General features: G+C 41.1%; 1 protein-coding gene across 2 annotated transcripts in view; it reads right to left on the reverse strand.

Moving 5' to 3' along the window:
• The window catches only part of LOC136423058 (neuroligin-4, X-linked-like), a 48,857-nt gene that overhangs the window by 18,645 nt on the left and 12,986 nt on the right, over window positions 1–17,226 (reverse strand). The window lies entirely within an intron of this gene.

A 17,226-nucleotide genomic window follows, 5' to 3' on the forward strand; every position in this document is an offset into this window, starting at 1 on the left:
GACAACACCGGATATGAAATGTCAACATTAGCCTTTTCTAAGCTACATAGTCCAGAGGTGATGCATTTTTTCCGTGTTGTAACTGAATGTCACATAGAAAACACGACCACACTCCAGGATAATCCAAGAAAAGTATGCATGAGTAAAACTCCAACCCCAGAGTCATCACTTCTGATATCTGTAGTTGTGACATATCGGCCGTTACAGTTATATCACCGATTAAATTTTTCACAGGGCTTACATAGTAAATGATAGCGGGATACTTCAAAGCAAAATGTCAACAATTTGTCAAGATCTGGTGAAAAGGGATCCGTCAGCTAATTCCTAATCTTACGGGGGAAATGATCCCAGGAGTACGTATGGATGAGGCGCTCACTGCAGACATAAATTCTCGTTACGGTGGCGCTCCCGTTGCGATGCTTTATGCTGACAATATGTATGGGGGAACCTCCCCGAAGGACCCGGCTTTTCAATTATTGAGAGGGTTGCAGCGGCGAATATTCTGACTACAATTAAACCAAATTGAAGCAAGCCCACAAGTCTCCTATTCAGGTCTCTAATGAGCTAATTGAAACCATTTGATATCAATCAGCTACCTGTTTGGACAGAGACTGGCCAGTTTATTAACTAATGAGAAACATCTACAGTGCACGCACAACATTCTGTCCAACCGACCAGAACTAACCGGGACTTTCATGACTAGCTAGTGAATGGCCACGGTTCTCTATTGAACAGTTTGATCATGAGAAACAGATTCAACAAGACTCGTTATATCTATTCAAACTGTTCCTCAAGCAATGTCGCGAGAACATCTAATTTTCATTTTCATTCTAAATTGGTGTGCATAAATGACGAGATGTGTTCTGGACCACCGCCACTCATCGTGGGTTCGATACGGCAACGCGGCTTCCTTTTTTTTGCTCTGGCGTTCGGAAATAAATCATTCATTGTAATAAGGTCACTAATTAGGTCAAGCCAAGATGTGTTTCTCACACTGTATCATCAACACCTTTTGTTGCCGAGAAAAATTATACAGATTATTGTTTGTTTCTTTGTTGCTAATCCAGCCCAAACAAAGGGCGATCTGGTCATAGCGAATATAAGAAAGCGCATGTAGCGCACCTTTAGTCCTTGATTTGTCTTGAAGACATGCCAAAAAGACTGAATGGAAACAATGCTATAACGGTGCGACAGAGATAGACACATTGGTCACACTTATTGGTGATAAGCATGTAATTACCGATATTTAGTGGTTGGGTAGGGTTTACAAAGAAGAAGGTGAAGTTCGATAATGGGCTTTCTAGCGGATACCTAAGGTACTGCAGCGGAGCTTCAGAATTTTGGGGCATATTTTCTGCTATGGTCATGATTTCTGTGTGGTAGATAGTTCATGCCACAGGAAGTGAGTTGTGTAAATTTGGGCCCCCTAGCGGCTTGTTTGGAACTGCAGTGGGTGTTTTTATTTTGACCTTCGGACATGAATAACTTGAGAAGGGGTCAACAGAGCGTCGTGATGTTTGTTATGTAGAGAGCTCAGATGGTGCTTTACATACTCAAATACAAGTTATGCAAATCAGGTTCTAATTTGCATAATTAGTAAGGAAAGTTAGTAAATCCGCTGCATTTCATAATGGGACTCTCAAACATGTGCCACTGTCCCCGTAAACATGTCATATAAACAGATGGCCTTGCAAAAGTAGGTCTCCAAGCAGAGGAGTGGGTCCGGCTACATGCATTTTGACGTAGTCAGTTTAGGCATTTTTGTCCTACACAAGGTTGGCGACATAACGAAAAGGGGACAAAATAGTAAGCCCGACAAAAAAAAACACACACAAAAAAAACGATTTTTAACCCTATCTAGACTGGACTCATTCGCCCCCCCCCGTCATAACTTCCAAACGGTATGGTGTATGATCAAATTTGCAGGGGGTGATCAGCATGTAAATATGAATGAATATTAACCACAATAAGCCTACATTATTTGGCGAAAATAATGTGTTCGTAGAACTCTAGTTCTTATTGTAAAAATAAAGACAGGCCAGTCAATGTTGCGACGAACAGTGGAAAGAGCTTATATAAGCGCCAAAAGCCAACAAAAAAATACACTAACAACAAGATGAATAGAAAACTAGAAAGGCCGTCATTTGCTCTTAAGCAAATACAGCATATTTCACTCCCTCCTCAAAGTTCAGGTCATTTGCTTGTAAAATCAGGGCACAGGAGCCCAAAATGCCAAAGAATGCCCCCCAAAAACTACATTAATTTAAGGCCTATTTCCAAAAAACGGAAAAAAAGCCTGGAGGTATTGGCCCACTCTACCTTCATGCCAAATTTGCGGTCATTTGGCTGAACAATGTTGAATTGATTCGAAGATTTGGCAGAAGAACTCGCGGGTTCGGAACACGATTTGGAAATCTATCGCGGAAAAACAAAGGGATGTTGGGCAGAGGTCAAAGTTGCGTTGCACAGTGGAGGGCTGACATTGGGAATACTGAGAATACGATTAAAGCACTACTAAAAATCATTTCCCATTTTGGTACTGGTGGCCCTGTTTAGTTGGCGTAAGGACATATGGATGCGGATGGATACATAAGAAATCTTGGGTCAAAGGTAGGGTTTACTATACTGGCAGGTTTTTGTCGGAGTTTGGGCTGAGCAACCCTCTGTTTCATTGCATGGTGGTCAAAAAGACCATTGTGACATTCTAGTGTTGAATAAAATTTAAGATTGAAATTTGGGTTAATCCTTTTCTGAAGCCTTTTTTCTGGGTATTTTAACATGCTTTTCTATTGGCAGCCCTAACTTTGGTGTCAGCCCTGTTATACGGAGTAGGCAAACCGTCTCACTGTTAGAGAAAAAAGTTAATGTGTCTTTAACGTGTCCAGCAAGACTTGAAAGTTCGTGAGGAGAATGAACGCTGTGCTGATGGTTGTGTATTGAGCAGCATAGTCTAGGACGGGAAACAGCCGCGAACTGGACTGACACGCTGTCATTGAAGCAAAGTACGAGAGCGCAGAAAACTATCAACATAGATAAACTTTCACACTGAGCGTGATTTGATTCTAAAAGGATGTCGTAATAACCGAACTAGCTCTTTATTCAGTATGTAAGTTTGTATCTTCCTACTAGCATCAACTGATATTTTTGAAAATGACATTGAAACACATATAGACAAACAATGCACGTATGCAAGGGGATGTGAATGGAAATTCAAGATGACTAAGAAATGCCGTATTGCTATAGATTTATGAAACAAGTGATAATTTGTAATTTCGGAGACCATCGGTTTTTGTTTCCAACTAACAAAGAAAACCTATTTAGCCGGCATACCAAATGTAGAACTTACTAGTAAAAGGATTGAATAGCGAGGCTTCCCCCCCCCCCCTTCCGTGTACACTGAACGTCGGGCAGTAATTTTCTAGCGAGGTCCAAGGAGGTTGCAGGTCACCGAACGTCTCCTACAATTAGCCAATGACGGTCGGTGTCTGTCGTTAAGAGTCCCCCCCCCCCGAATCTCTATATCGCATTTAAAGGTTACTATATCGTTATTTGAAGGTTACTAAAATGTTTCCCTAGTACATTTCTCAAAGTCCCCTGTGCTATTCCGAGTAATGGCATGTCCAAAACTTCGGACTCCATTTTGTGTCGAAAGTTGCCCTGACGTTTTCATTTGCAACTGCAACACCGTGAGCAGTTTTCAATTACACAGCACTTTGAGGGAGTGGGTATTTGCCCAAGTGGGAACCAAAACAACATCGCGGCGGCCTGCCCGCTGAGCTGCAGTAATGACTAGCGGCACTGATCAATGATCCGTAATATATGAAAAACATTTCTGTTGGCAGGAAATGGGAGCCATCCGTCCTTTCAGACCCTGCCATAACCTCGGTCGATATAGAAATATACATGGCACACCCATGATCAACAAATTCATTTTTTGTTGTAGAAATCCGAAGAAGCCATCGGCATCAATGGTCCGTGAAATATGAAACCCTACCGCAGTTTGAATTGGTTTTCCCCAGGATATTGTCATTTACTTACGATAGGAGGCCCCTCAGATAAGGATATTTTCACATTGCAGAGAATGGCACCCGTGTATTCCGTTAAGCTCAGGAATGAAGGGGGGTTGTTTGCCCGCAAACGACGAGGAGCGAATCATTCCCCTGCCCAGACAGCCAAACCAGTGCAGGGTGCGTCTGTTGGGGCCAGCACAGTTAGAGAACGCCCAGTCTTTATGATACTCGTCCAACCTGACTGTTGCATTTAATGGTTTATTCAGAATTCAGCATCTTAAGTACTAGTATTATTGTACCGTGTAATATTATTGGCAATTTAGCATATCATTCATTTTTACCTTGCAAAGTGTTTCATAGGGGACAATTATGCGTGAATATTTTACATAGACCTACAGATATAGATGCAGGTAATACTCATAGGAAAAGTATGGATCGACATATTGCAGACACAGTTCCATCGCGAAAAGAAGCTGCACCCTTGTCCGCGGTTGTGCGCAACATGCACTGAGTAGTTATACAGACCCGGGTAAAGTGGTGGTCTAGTGGTTAGTCATACTGATTCTGTACCATAAATAAAGGAACGTTGAAATCGCAAATAATAGTGATAGTCGCTATCCGGACTGGAGGGTCACTAGACCGTGTTGCGGGCCGGTAAGGTTAAAGACGTGAACCCGCTGCCACCAGGGTCGCACAATAGATGTGATGCAGCTGAAACGAACGGACACAGACAACATACCGGCTTTCAGCCTGTTATGTGTTTTTACCATATCTATATACGTAATGACACACGTTTACAGAGTCATTAGAGATTAAATGATGCAATCAGTCTCTTTGCTATATTTGTCTAACCCTTCCCTCATGACTTTGAATTCATGTCTCTACAGACTGCGGGGTCATAAACCAGAATATCCTAGCTTCACCACGTCACTAGAATCATCCTGGCCAACACAGTTGTCGGAGGTCCCTACAAACGCAGCACCATCTAATAGAAGCATGATTTTCAAACGACTAGTTTGTCAAAATTAGATATCAAGCATTGAGGACGACGTCAAATTTCACAAGAAACTGTGACTTTCGTACGGTCGAATACAAAATGGAAATACAAAATAAATCATAAAGTTTTATCAGCTAAGCCACGTAGACTAATTTGAGTGCATCCGTGATATCACTGTTACAATTACGTAAGGCTAATCGTAGTTTCAGTATCTATCCCAAGAACAAAGCAATATTTTGTAATCCTAATGTCGTCCAAAAACCTTGGCTACACTGTTAACCTCTACCTATCGAGATACGCGATGTACGTATGCTGCGGAAAGCGCCCTGTCTGCATGTAGTCAACATAAAAAATATATACAATTTCAGGGTCACTAAAAATGAGCAGACGTTGTGAAGTTGCCGTGAAAAGATTTTCCCTGATAGCATGAACGTTTGCAGCTGCTTGCGTTTCCTATCTTGAGTGCCACTTTTCTTGAAGTTGTAAGTGCCTTAGGTATATATGCATGACTTAAATGACTGATAACACTGTCAGGTTTTCCAATTCCGATGGTCCCGGAGGTACCACCCTGCGATTGCTATCTTGCCATGGCTGCCGAACACACCCCCGCGAACCAAGGCAAAGCAAGATGCATGGGAGGCTGAAATAGCCGAACTTAATATCTCCAGTCCACATTCTGTCCGTGAGGGCAGCAGACGGACGACTAATAATCACACAGCCTCTACCATTCACACCAAGCTATAAAGAGAACATATTCCGTGTACACTATACGCGTCAATAATTTACAGAGACCAAGTAAATAACCTTGAATAACCAAAATAACCTTTCACTACAAAACCTATGTATCATTTACCTTGCAGTCAAAGTGCACCGTAAGGCTTCAAACGCTCCCCCTTAATGATTCAAACTATTTAGGGTTATGACAATGATAATTATCATATTTTCTAAATATGGTATTGGTTACAGTATTATTGCAATGCCCTCTGATTTGCTTGCAATATAGAATGGACACATTTTCTACATATAGTTGATGAATGTTTAAATTCCATAATTTCAAACCTCACACACCAACTGACCGTTCTATTTTTATCGTAAGATTCGCTACACGATGTACGATTTATTGGAATGACACTGCCGGTTATACTGAGCGTGGATCAACGACGTAACAGGACTTCATTGTGGATATGTTCTACTCTACGTCGGGTAAGCGCAGATAACTTTTTGACAATTCATTATGCCACAGAGGGATTCCTAGTACATGTAATTTCCGGGCTATAGAAATGCATTTGTAGCCTACTGTCTGTCAAGGTGTATTATAAATTTAAAATGGTTTATGAGCCGTCGCATTAGAGAAAACCTTTGATAAAACCGTGGTCGTTTCAGAGATACCCACATATCACGCCAGCTTTAATCGGCGGTTCAAACTAAGCCAACGGGCTAACACTGGGGAACTACCATGTATAAGAGCGTTAATTTGTATTTGTGCACCTTTTTAAATTACGGTTCTAAAAGATGTTCTTTCCGAGAGGAAGGGACATGTACAGTTTTAAGGCAGAACAGATGAACTGTCTTTACAGGAACTATTTGTTTTGCAAAAGGTGCCTTCATACGAACTAAGGAAATGCTACTCATGACATAGGCATAAAAGTTGTCATTAATAAAATCAGAACATAAATTGGATAATCATTGAGAAACTGTATCAAAACAATGATATTGCACTCAAATCACACCGGTGTGTACGAAAAACATATGCGGGAAAGCGATCAAACAGATTATTCAACGTGCTGTATTCCTATACTTTTATGTTATACTATTCAAACAGTTCTTAACTTCCCAACTGTATCCCATTTGGCATGGTTATGTTGGGGCCTGTGTCTGCGCTGCGAGACTTAGAGGAGCTGGGCTACTCCTGGTGAGCAGCAGTATTGGACAGGAGGAGGTGGCAGGGTGTGTTGGCCCGCATCGCCGCCAGGTGAAGATAGAAATATAGAAGTGGCTGTGTGATTGAAAACTCCGCCGCAATGCTAGTCCACTTGTCACTGTAAGCACACACTTCCCTATGTGTTAGACAAATATGTGATAACCAGAATTTTGGAGTGATCTGATTATTAACTCTTTGTTAATGAATGTTAATACTGACCAGCGTTAAGTCAAGAAAATCAATAGGGGCCAAATTGTATCAAATTTAGATGCACAATGGCGCAACTGAAGTTGATGATCTTCCTGCTGTTGTCCGCAAAATCGGAACATTGTCGACAAGCCTGACTCAAAACCAGGTTTATCAGTCAATATTACTGTGAGTACTGACCAAAGCCCCCCCCCCATCTTCTCAACACCCTCATGTCACGTGATATTTGTAACCTTTGACTCCAAAATCATGTGACTGCCATAAGAACTGAATCAGAAAGATTGCGAATGCTTTTCACCAAGCTTGTACATGTCGTAGGTAACAGTTTTTTTGTTGAAATTTTGATACATATTGAAGACAAAAACGTTCTACATATTGCTAGCTATAGTCAGAATCAAACTAGGCCGGGCTTTCACACTCGGGAAGCTTATTTAATTGAATACGTTCAAGGAGCCACAAAATTATCTTTTTTACAAGATCTCTTCTTTTTCACCTCATATTCACTTTTGCTTTAGAGTCTATAGTAGGGTTAACAAGTAATTGATTTGTTGTTTTTATCCACATGTTGACCCATCTCGGCGACAGCTGATGCACCTCGGAGATGCAGCAAAGACGAAGATAATTCTAAGGTCGATTAAAGCTTAATGTAAGTTTTATCTATGACTTCTTTCATTTTCAAACTCTTTTGTGCCGCACACAACTTTAGATGGGTAATTAGTTTTCAATGGTCCCTATCTTTAGAAAAACAACACTATTGAGAATCCTTTTTGAAACATGAATACCAGAAATGATGTACTACTAGGTATCACACACAAAATCTCCCCCTAAAAATCATCTCAATCACAATTCAGTTCCGTTCCAGTTCGTCTTCACTCGTGTTTTAATTCGGACATCAACTTTAATTTGACTACGGTTCTTACTTTATTTGGATCACACATCAAATTACAACGTGATACATGTCTTACCACAATGCTCAAAGTAACTTTTTCAGCTGGAACGCTTTAAAAGGCGGATTTAACAGCAGCATAGATTGTTCTGGTTCTGCAGATGATATTTGTCTGAATCAAAACATGATTGCATTAGCAACTTGACAACTCCAGTTGCATTGTTTGTCAAGTAATGCACATACGTTATATTGTCATGTTGTTCGTTATGTTGCCATTGGCATGGCATGTACTGCTATGTCTATTGTATTTATTGTCATGTCAAGTTAGAAATCCAGGAAGACTAGTGGTGTGTCTTAGGGCACATCACTAATGGATTTTCTCAATAAACTGAACTCAATTGTACAGCAACAATATTCTGATAATCCACCGGATACCCTCCAGAAAATTACAACCAGGCGCAACATATATTATATCGCCACCTGACTTCCACTGTGGAGATGTAAGAGATCTTGGGTTGATGACAAGGCAAACTATTTTCGCAATGGGTTTCTGGATACCTGTTTGTCAATTCATAGCCTTAGCAACTTCATTTTCCACTTGCTTCCGGTCATATTTGATCTCTGGCAATCATCTCATGTGGTACATATTCAAGATTTGAAAAAAGTGACCTCAGAATGTGCTCATGTTCAGAAATCTAGTGCTGATGTAGAAAATACTGTTTTGATTGTGTGTGTGTGTGTGAATACTTTAATAGCTGTTCATCAATTATCAGCCTCAGCAACTTAATCCTTCTGCTGCTTTGAGCCAAACGTTGACCTGGATCTTCAACAATTATCCCATAGGAACCCAAACTTAAGGTAGGCGGCATCCCAATTGAGTATAACACGTGGGTCTGTACGGGAGATGGGGCTACTGGATTGTAAATCGTTCATGTTCCGTGAATCTGTAATTAGTAATTACATAATTGATTTTGTATTCATAGGAATGTGGACTTCTAGAAAATAACACCCGCCTTTGTGATAGAGCTGCCCTTTAATTTAGAAATCAAACCTTTAGGATCAAATCCACCACATCAAGATTCAAGGACGTCTTTCGTATTTGGTACAATCTACGTGTATTCGTCCGATTTCAATCGTATGCTGTATATGTCTGCACGCGCCCTTCTCATGCAAATATTTCAATCATCACATGCGTTTGCACCATTTTGGATCCATTAAAGTAAGTCCTGTAATGTTGCGTTTTCGATTTCTGATTACTAAATTAAACTTTTATTTGTATTTTCATTTGCTTCACTGCAGATAACTCACATCACTCTTTATAATTGCCATAATTACATAAGCTACTATTATTTACCGATTAGGCGTCCTATTATTAGTGTTAGCGCAGCTTTAGACTTTATGGTCACCGCCGTCAGTTCGAGTAGGAGGTAGTTTTACTGAACTCACCTTAATAAGTTTCCTGAGCTTTACGAGACGAGACTTGACTCATATGTTGAACGTTTATTTTAAATTTAAGCTGAGTTAGTATGCTACAGAGCCGCCGTTTATATAAAGTTGATATATATATACCCCATGCGAAATCCTAGTGTCCGTTTTGCTGTAATCTGTCCACAATGAAGCTGAAGATGACTTCTTGACTAGCTGAATCCAAGATGAAGTTCTTGACTAGCTGAATCCAATATGAAGTTCTTGACTTCAAAACTGGTATGGTCATCTACGTACTCAAACCAAGTTTACACCCGTGTCCTGGAGTTTCCTTCTTATCCTGATATCTTGGAACCTCCTTTTCAGACCTGTTAGTCCTCCAATGGACCTCCTGAAGCCTTTTTCAGGCCCTTACATCCCCTTCTGGATCTCCTAAAGTCTTCTTCAGGCTGTCTTCAGCACGGGTTTCTTCTTTCCTCTCACTTCTCTTGAGCGAGACTCCTGTGTTCTGTCCATGTGCTGGGTCCCTAGAGTCTAATCTGACAAGTGGCCTAGATTTGGCGGGAACTTGCCTGTATCTTATTTACATTTCTAAAGGCGTCAATTTTAAGAAACATTGGCATTTACAATTAGTTTTAATATACATGCGTTAACTAGCTAAGGAGGGATTTTGTATCTCTTGCAGTTACATTCCCATACAAGAATATAATTATAGATGCTGATTAAGGGTTTTTTGGGTCCCGTCCAAAGTGGTGAGATTTTTCCTGAGCATATATGTTAGATTACTTGTCTGTGCCTATTTGATGCTATACCTGTTCCATCAGACCCCCACATGGGCTCCGTCTGCGATCGGCTAATAGGTTCAATCTCCAGAGGAAGTGAGGCTTCTCAGGCCAAGTAAACCATTACATTAAGGCTATCAGCAGTATCTTAATGGTAAATTACCTGTGGAGTTTCTCGTACATTGATTATTTCGAGGGCTGGTAAAGAGAAGAGGTTTTGAATCGTCAACGTCAACGTAATTCACAATGTAGATCCAATTTATCGATCCGCGACAAATGACCTACACGACGTATACACCTGTATATCTTACAACAAACACCGCGCCTGACGCCGTAGTCGCTTTAAAGTCTAAATTTATAACATGAAAGCGTTACGACTACATGATGGGGTATGTGTTCTTATCCATCGTCTTAGAATAGAACTTATCTCGACAAGTCTTAGACCGAGTAGGAAATAAATACAGGTGACAATCAAACACTGACTGTATTAGAAATACATACACAGCCTCTTACACTAATATGGAGTGTAACAAAAGGAACGATTGGCTGCCATCACAATAATATAATCTTAAAAAGATCGATAGATTGATAGCAATTATTGAGGTCTGTGGCCAGGCTCTGCATATCAATTACGTCGAACAAGTTTTCCATCAAATAACACCAGTGTGGCTGTAGTTCTGACAATCCTACCAGGAGGTTTCTGTTGTATCACTTATGACATACGGTGTTGATATTGTTGAAAACCCTTATGAGAAGTGATCACTGAAGATTTGACCTGTCAGGTTCTGAAAGGCAGCCCATGACAACACGGAGGATGCAACAAGTATAGGCCGGATCAGGCTGATTGCTTCGCCATGTGAGATGTGCGTTTCAGGTGCAGATCTAACGTTAGGATGACTGACACTCAGCGGAAAGAAGCTAAGGTTCCCCTTGGTCGCCCCCATGAACAATTTCCAATGATTTCCTTTCTGGGGAAAGCCGAGTAAGCTCCCACTGGAGTACTCCCGCAAGATTGGTATGAAGCACTTCGGTGACTTGATTAATCGTATTGTCTGTCTGGTGTGGGGAGGGCGCTAAGATCTGCAGTTCTAGGACCGCCAGGGTTCCCCGTTCGTTCTGAGGATATCAGATGAGACTTATATATATATATATTACTTTCCATGGTCAGTTCAGTTTCACGCACCCGCCCTTCACCAGACCATTTATTCTGTCATAGCATCTTCAGAAGAGCTTCGTCTTCAACAGCAGCCACAACTCGACTTTAAGACATAATATTTGCTATATGCTATATATGCTATATATGTTACACAATATAGGCTATAAATGCCATATAAAAAGTTTGAATTTTCATCCTTATGCCGTCATTTTGTGTTTAGCCATTACCATCAGGATTGGCAGCTTAACTATTCTTTTAATGTTATGAGAAGGCCATCCTATATGATACCGCAGATAATGTGAAATGTCAGTGTGTGTTGGTCTTAATCGCCCCGTGGACGTGCCATGTTACCCAAAGCCTCCAGAATGACCACCCACCGTGAAATGAGACAGTCGATGCTGTAGATTCTATCATGGCTCTTATCAACTCCGTAGCCATTCGTTACTTCCCATACCTGGTCGAGGAATATCAAGTCTCCGTTAACAGCGATAAAGCATGATCTGATCTCTGCAGACATGAGGCGTCGTCATCTCCAAGACGATCTTCAGTAAGAGCGCGTAAACAGACTTGTAACATAGCTGCAGGAGTAACCTTCGGTATGGATTCTCTGTGCAACAGAGCGATAGGCAACTTTCTCTAACAGACCAATACTGTTGGCTCAGCCATACGACACAAACATCATTACCATTGGTGACAATCAGCCAATATCAGTCGGATAAATGTGAGGTCCTGCTGACGAATGAAGGTTTCAGGTCATCCATGGGTGGAGCATATTGAGCTAGAGGACATTGAACTAAATATCGACTTTGTCAGAAATCCATGCAGGCATGGAAAAACACGAGATCAGAGATTCGATACAAACTGCAAATACTGCACTATCATGAAGTTTCAGATACAAGACTGGTCCCATGGACAAGTGGTAAACAGTTTAGTTCAGTATTGAACCGAGCACACGGCTGACTCCTTTATTTGACGAGACATCCAACACTTTACCCGGGGTGTGATTTGCAAGCTGTTCCACTGTATCGTCGAGAACAAATGCGGAGTTATTGATCGTATGGATTTGGAATTGTGGGCATCATATTCCTCCCGGACGGAACCTGACTCTGGCAGGTACAACTGGACCTGGCGTTTCACAGACAACTATTCTACCACGGCGAGTCTCCGTTAGGAAAACGGAGACGTCCCTTGCATTTACAATCAAGTCGTAAAATTCCACGCTATCTAGGTATGACCTGATTTTAAACTGCTGTGTTTCAGCGTCTTGAAACTGTTTTTTTTACCCTCCCTTACCAAGCAATAAAATCATTTCACCATCCATACATTTTCTTATTTACTAGTTTCCGACTCCACAAATCAATAAATATACAAACTTGATAGAAATGCATCTTAATGTTCCAATCGTCCCCCTGGCCAAGCAGTAATGCTGCAACCAGCAACAATATCATATCCGCGCAATAATCGGTACATTGTCAATGGCATGCGTGACGGCGTTCAGTTATTTTGTCTTCTCGTCACGCGACAAGCAGCCCGTTCATGGGGTATATTGTTACAAAGATGTGTATGTGTGCTTTGTTCACTGCAGTTAATACGCATATGATAACAATAACAATAACAATAGCGTTCACCAGACACATTATATAGATTAAACATAATACTTAATATGTGATATCCGCAAATGAACGACAGTGGCCTTTTTGTGTCCATTCTATACTTAAAAAAGTTTCATACATAACTTATATATTGTCGGTAAATCGAATCGTAAAATTGCATCTATGTCATGTATATTTCGGCTTTTTCATTTAACAAGGATTCTGTGACCAAATACACGTGTCATGTTGTGCTTTACGGACAAATAATCTTAATAATGATTTGTTCATTTTCTGTTATAAAGAGCTTATTATGTCAACATATAATGAGTGATGGAAAGATATTTAGCAGGGGAGGGGAAGGCCGGTGTCCCCACCCCCAATATCATGCGCTCCTTTGCCCCATCCCCAGCACATGGTTAAAAGGAAAGTCACGGTGATCCTGTTTTGAGATGTCCTTGGTATCTTTTTAAAGATATATTTTTGTTGCGAAGCGGAGCGGTACGGTGCACCCAACACCCTTAAGTTGGATAAAGAGAAAAACAGGGGCCTCCTTAAGGACGTTTCCCTCTCAAATGGATGGCCAGACAGGTCGATTCCCCGTTGATTTATATTGTAGGTATTTTATCTAATCTACCAAAGTCTTGATCAGATATGAATTTATCTGTGCCCAAAGTTGCAATGGGTATAGTTTATAGCAATCGTTTTATAAACAAAGCGGCAAACAAACCGCATGCACGGCCTAACGCTTACCATTATCAGCGGCCAATGTTTCTACTTCTAACTCAAGGAGAGTTTTAGCGATTTCTGTATGACCAGAACGTCATTAGTAATTGTGTATTTCTAACTTCAACTCTCGTCGACATCTTTAATCATATAGGAAACGAGAGTCGACTTGAGACCGGGAATCATCCAGGAAACTTGAGCCCGATTATCAACCTGCAGCAAAGTCATGGAAATGCAGAAAGTAGAGACACATGAGCGAGCCGTTGCCGATATCTATTCATCAGAATATGTTCTATTCTATCATATTTGTCGGTCGAAAATGATAAGAGATATGACTGCAAAAGTTGGACGGCACATTTGGAGTCGTAAGTTTGAGAATGCACCCCGAACGCGCTACGAGACTTGGGTGGTTTCTGAGTGATTCGGATATTTTACACATTCAGAAGTGTTGAAACATCTGAAAGAGACCACAGAATTTTTTCTTGGCCCTCCCCCTAAGCCATTTATTTATCCTTGACGTTCCCCCTGATTCAAAAACGTTTCCTTTGTCCCTCCCCCTTCCTGTACGCCCCCCACCACCATGAATATCGTATAGTCTCTAACTAGAATGGAGCACGCCTCAGTATATTCATTGTTTTTAAGTTGTCTTACCAGGCAAGAAAAAACAACAACAGGTGAACTCTTTGAGATAAACAACGGTTGATTTTCAACCAACATTGAAGGAGAGAAATGCACAGGTCTCCACTTGACTATAATTACTTTGCTGAGAGGGTTATCATTTCGGTGCCAATTGTGATTGGGTGTGTTAGTTGGTAGGGTTTCAACGGTTGTGTAACAGAGAAGGAGAGGAACATCCACACATATGAATCATAGACCACACCTGGCAAAACATTATCATTACCTGGTCGTAAAAGGCAGCTGTTTATAATTGCGACATATGAAAGTTGGGTGAAGGTAAGCGTTACCAAACATAAATCATGCAAATTAGGACCTCGTTTGCATAATTGATAAAATATGTTAGAATACTTTTCTTGATAGAAGGCTTTGATACTTTGGACAACTCTTAGTTAGGTGGGGAATATGATTTACAGATATAATTATTTACTATAGAATACCATGTTTGTACAATAAATGAGAAACAGTTAAAATCATTTGGTGAAGGTGTAAGGTCTTAAAATCAAGTTTTTTCCATTGTTACGAATGAAATATGTTTTTTTTTAGCGTTCTTAATTCTTTCCTTGCTTTCAGATACTGTCGTAATGCGTAAAGTATACGTATTTTGAAAAGAAATTATGAATTGAACATTGTTACCCGTCAAGAATGAAAATTCCCCCTGTTACTTTTATTTCCAATTGGCCTCTTTCCATAGGAATTCCCTTACTACAGCGCTTTCAATCCACAAATGTACATGAACTATAATGCTGATTACATATCGACTGACGAGACCGCCATGCCGTGACCTGCAATATGTTTTTCCCATAGATCGAGACAGAGCTAGCCCTGGCGGGGCCCTCACATAATGAAAAGTCATTATTGCACAAAATATCCGATTTCCAGTGTTTTCTTTGATGCCTGTCCCTGGGCCGGGTACCCGACCACAGCCTGGGGAGACCATTATCTCAGGAAACACCTCAGGAGTCGCGAAGACATGGACAGCGCCCCTTCTTGCTAAGGAGATCTAATGACGCCATTCATTGTCGTGTTCCTTATTATGCATTATCAATAATTGAGAGGCTGAAATGGTGGCAATTACCGGCGGGGATCTGTAGCGTGCAGAGCTCCATCTGTTTTAGGGTTTACTTCTCGCTTCGGAGGGCGCATCAAACAGCTAGCGTACAATTGTCGACAACACGTAAAACTCCATAAAATTGGGCGTAATACATCATTTAGTGGGGTGGCGGTTCCTTCGTTTATTACTTTTTTTCATGAATTCGCCGTAGCTGGTGATCAATTTTCATTGTTGAAGGGCGAGACTTTCTAATAATAAAGGTTTACCCCAAGGAAGTGCCGCACATACCGTAGAACTTGCACGGCGCGGTCCGAGCAGGAATTGGGTCGTGTAATTACCTTCGTCTCCTACATCGACCCTTCCTCCATACGGGGAGGCATTAGAGCCCTACAAATATCACATGTGTATTACCGAGTAAATCAAATATCTGTTTGTACACTGCTGACACTAAGACCTGTTCAGCTATTTCATCTTTAATGATACTATCCCAAATTACGTAAGCAATATTTACCTTATATCTCTGATAATCTGTGTGTTGTTATTGATATTCAATACGCACCGTGAGCGCCCGCCCTGCTGTCAAAGCTCTGACAGGGTAAGCCATTTTCATAAACTTGTAACCGATCAGAACGCACCTGTTCCAAATGAAAGCAGCCATGGTGGGGAGACGCCAGATGAAGGGTTACGTTTCACACCCGCCAACTCAAGAGGTGATTAGAAAAGATAAATGATACTTTTCCCGCATTGGTGTACGGATTCGTAAATTGCTCTTGTCTTTTTTATGCGTTCATTGACGAGCACATTGCCGAGGAATATTGACGCCACTGTAAATATGCTACCTCGTATTTGATTGCTTACATCCATGGCGTTCTCTTATTCCCCGGGGAATAGCATTATAGACTTGACTTTTCAAATGACCGTAAAATTATAAAACCTTCACTGAATTCCGTAGGTACGCGGTAGCAAGATTCTGCCTTTTGATGAAAATGGGAAAGGAGAATCAATGGCTCCGCTGTGGCATCACTGTAGCACTTTATGCCAACTTCTGCATCGACTTTCATGAACACAAACTTATAAGAATGTCGGCATCACAATACCCCGCGAACACGGCTATATGTGCTGTGACAGCGACAGGTTCACTGATTATAACTTCCAGACAGGTGTATGGAAAGAACATCCAATAAGAAAAATAAGTTCCCTCCACTGTTATTGCATCGATTGCAGCACATTATGTTCTCCGTCCCACCAGCGCACTCCAACAATGTTCCTTTGAATCTGATTAACTTTCATACTTTATTGATTCATGGGTCAAGGTCGGCTGAATATCACTCTGAAGCCGTTCTTCATTAGTTAGAAAAATTCGTCTGCATGATGCCAGAAATGCACCAAAGGACGAGAGAGCTATGGGGAAATTTCCACAAGAACGACTCTAACGTGGCGTCCACATCGATTATGAACTCCCCTTGAATTTACATTTCTAACTTTGTTTTACACAGAAATCCCTTTCTAATTTCATCATGTTTCAATTTCCCAGTGAAGTCTTCATCGTTATTCGTGACAAGTTGTCTGTTAAAACTTTCGTCCGTAAAGGGCACAATTCATAAACTCACTGGCGTGAAATTGTGCCCAAGGAGCGATAAAACGGAATGTGATTTTAACAGGTGCAAGCTAGAACTGTTGCGTTCACTTTATGGACTCGGGTTCATATGATGGCCAAACATAAAAGTAAGGTTCTCCGCCTTTTATCTGCGGCATTGGAGGGACGTGCGGACACAAACAAACACACACGCAGGCAGAG

Source organism: Branchiostoma lanceolatum, chromosome 17 (assembly GCF_035083965.1).
Source record: "Branchiostoma lanceolatum isolate klBraLanc5 chromosome 17, klBraLanc5.hap2, whole genome shotgun sequence".
NCBI lineage: Eukaryota > Metazoa > Chordata > Leptocardii > Amphioxiformes > Branchiostomatidae > Branchiostoma > Branchiostoma lanceolatum.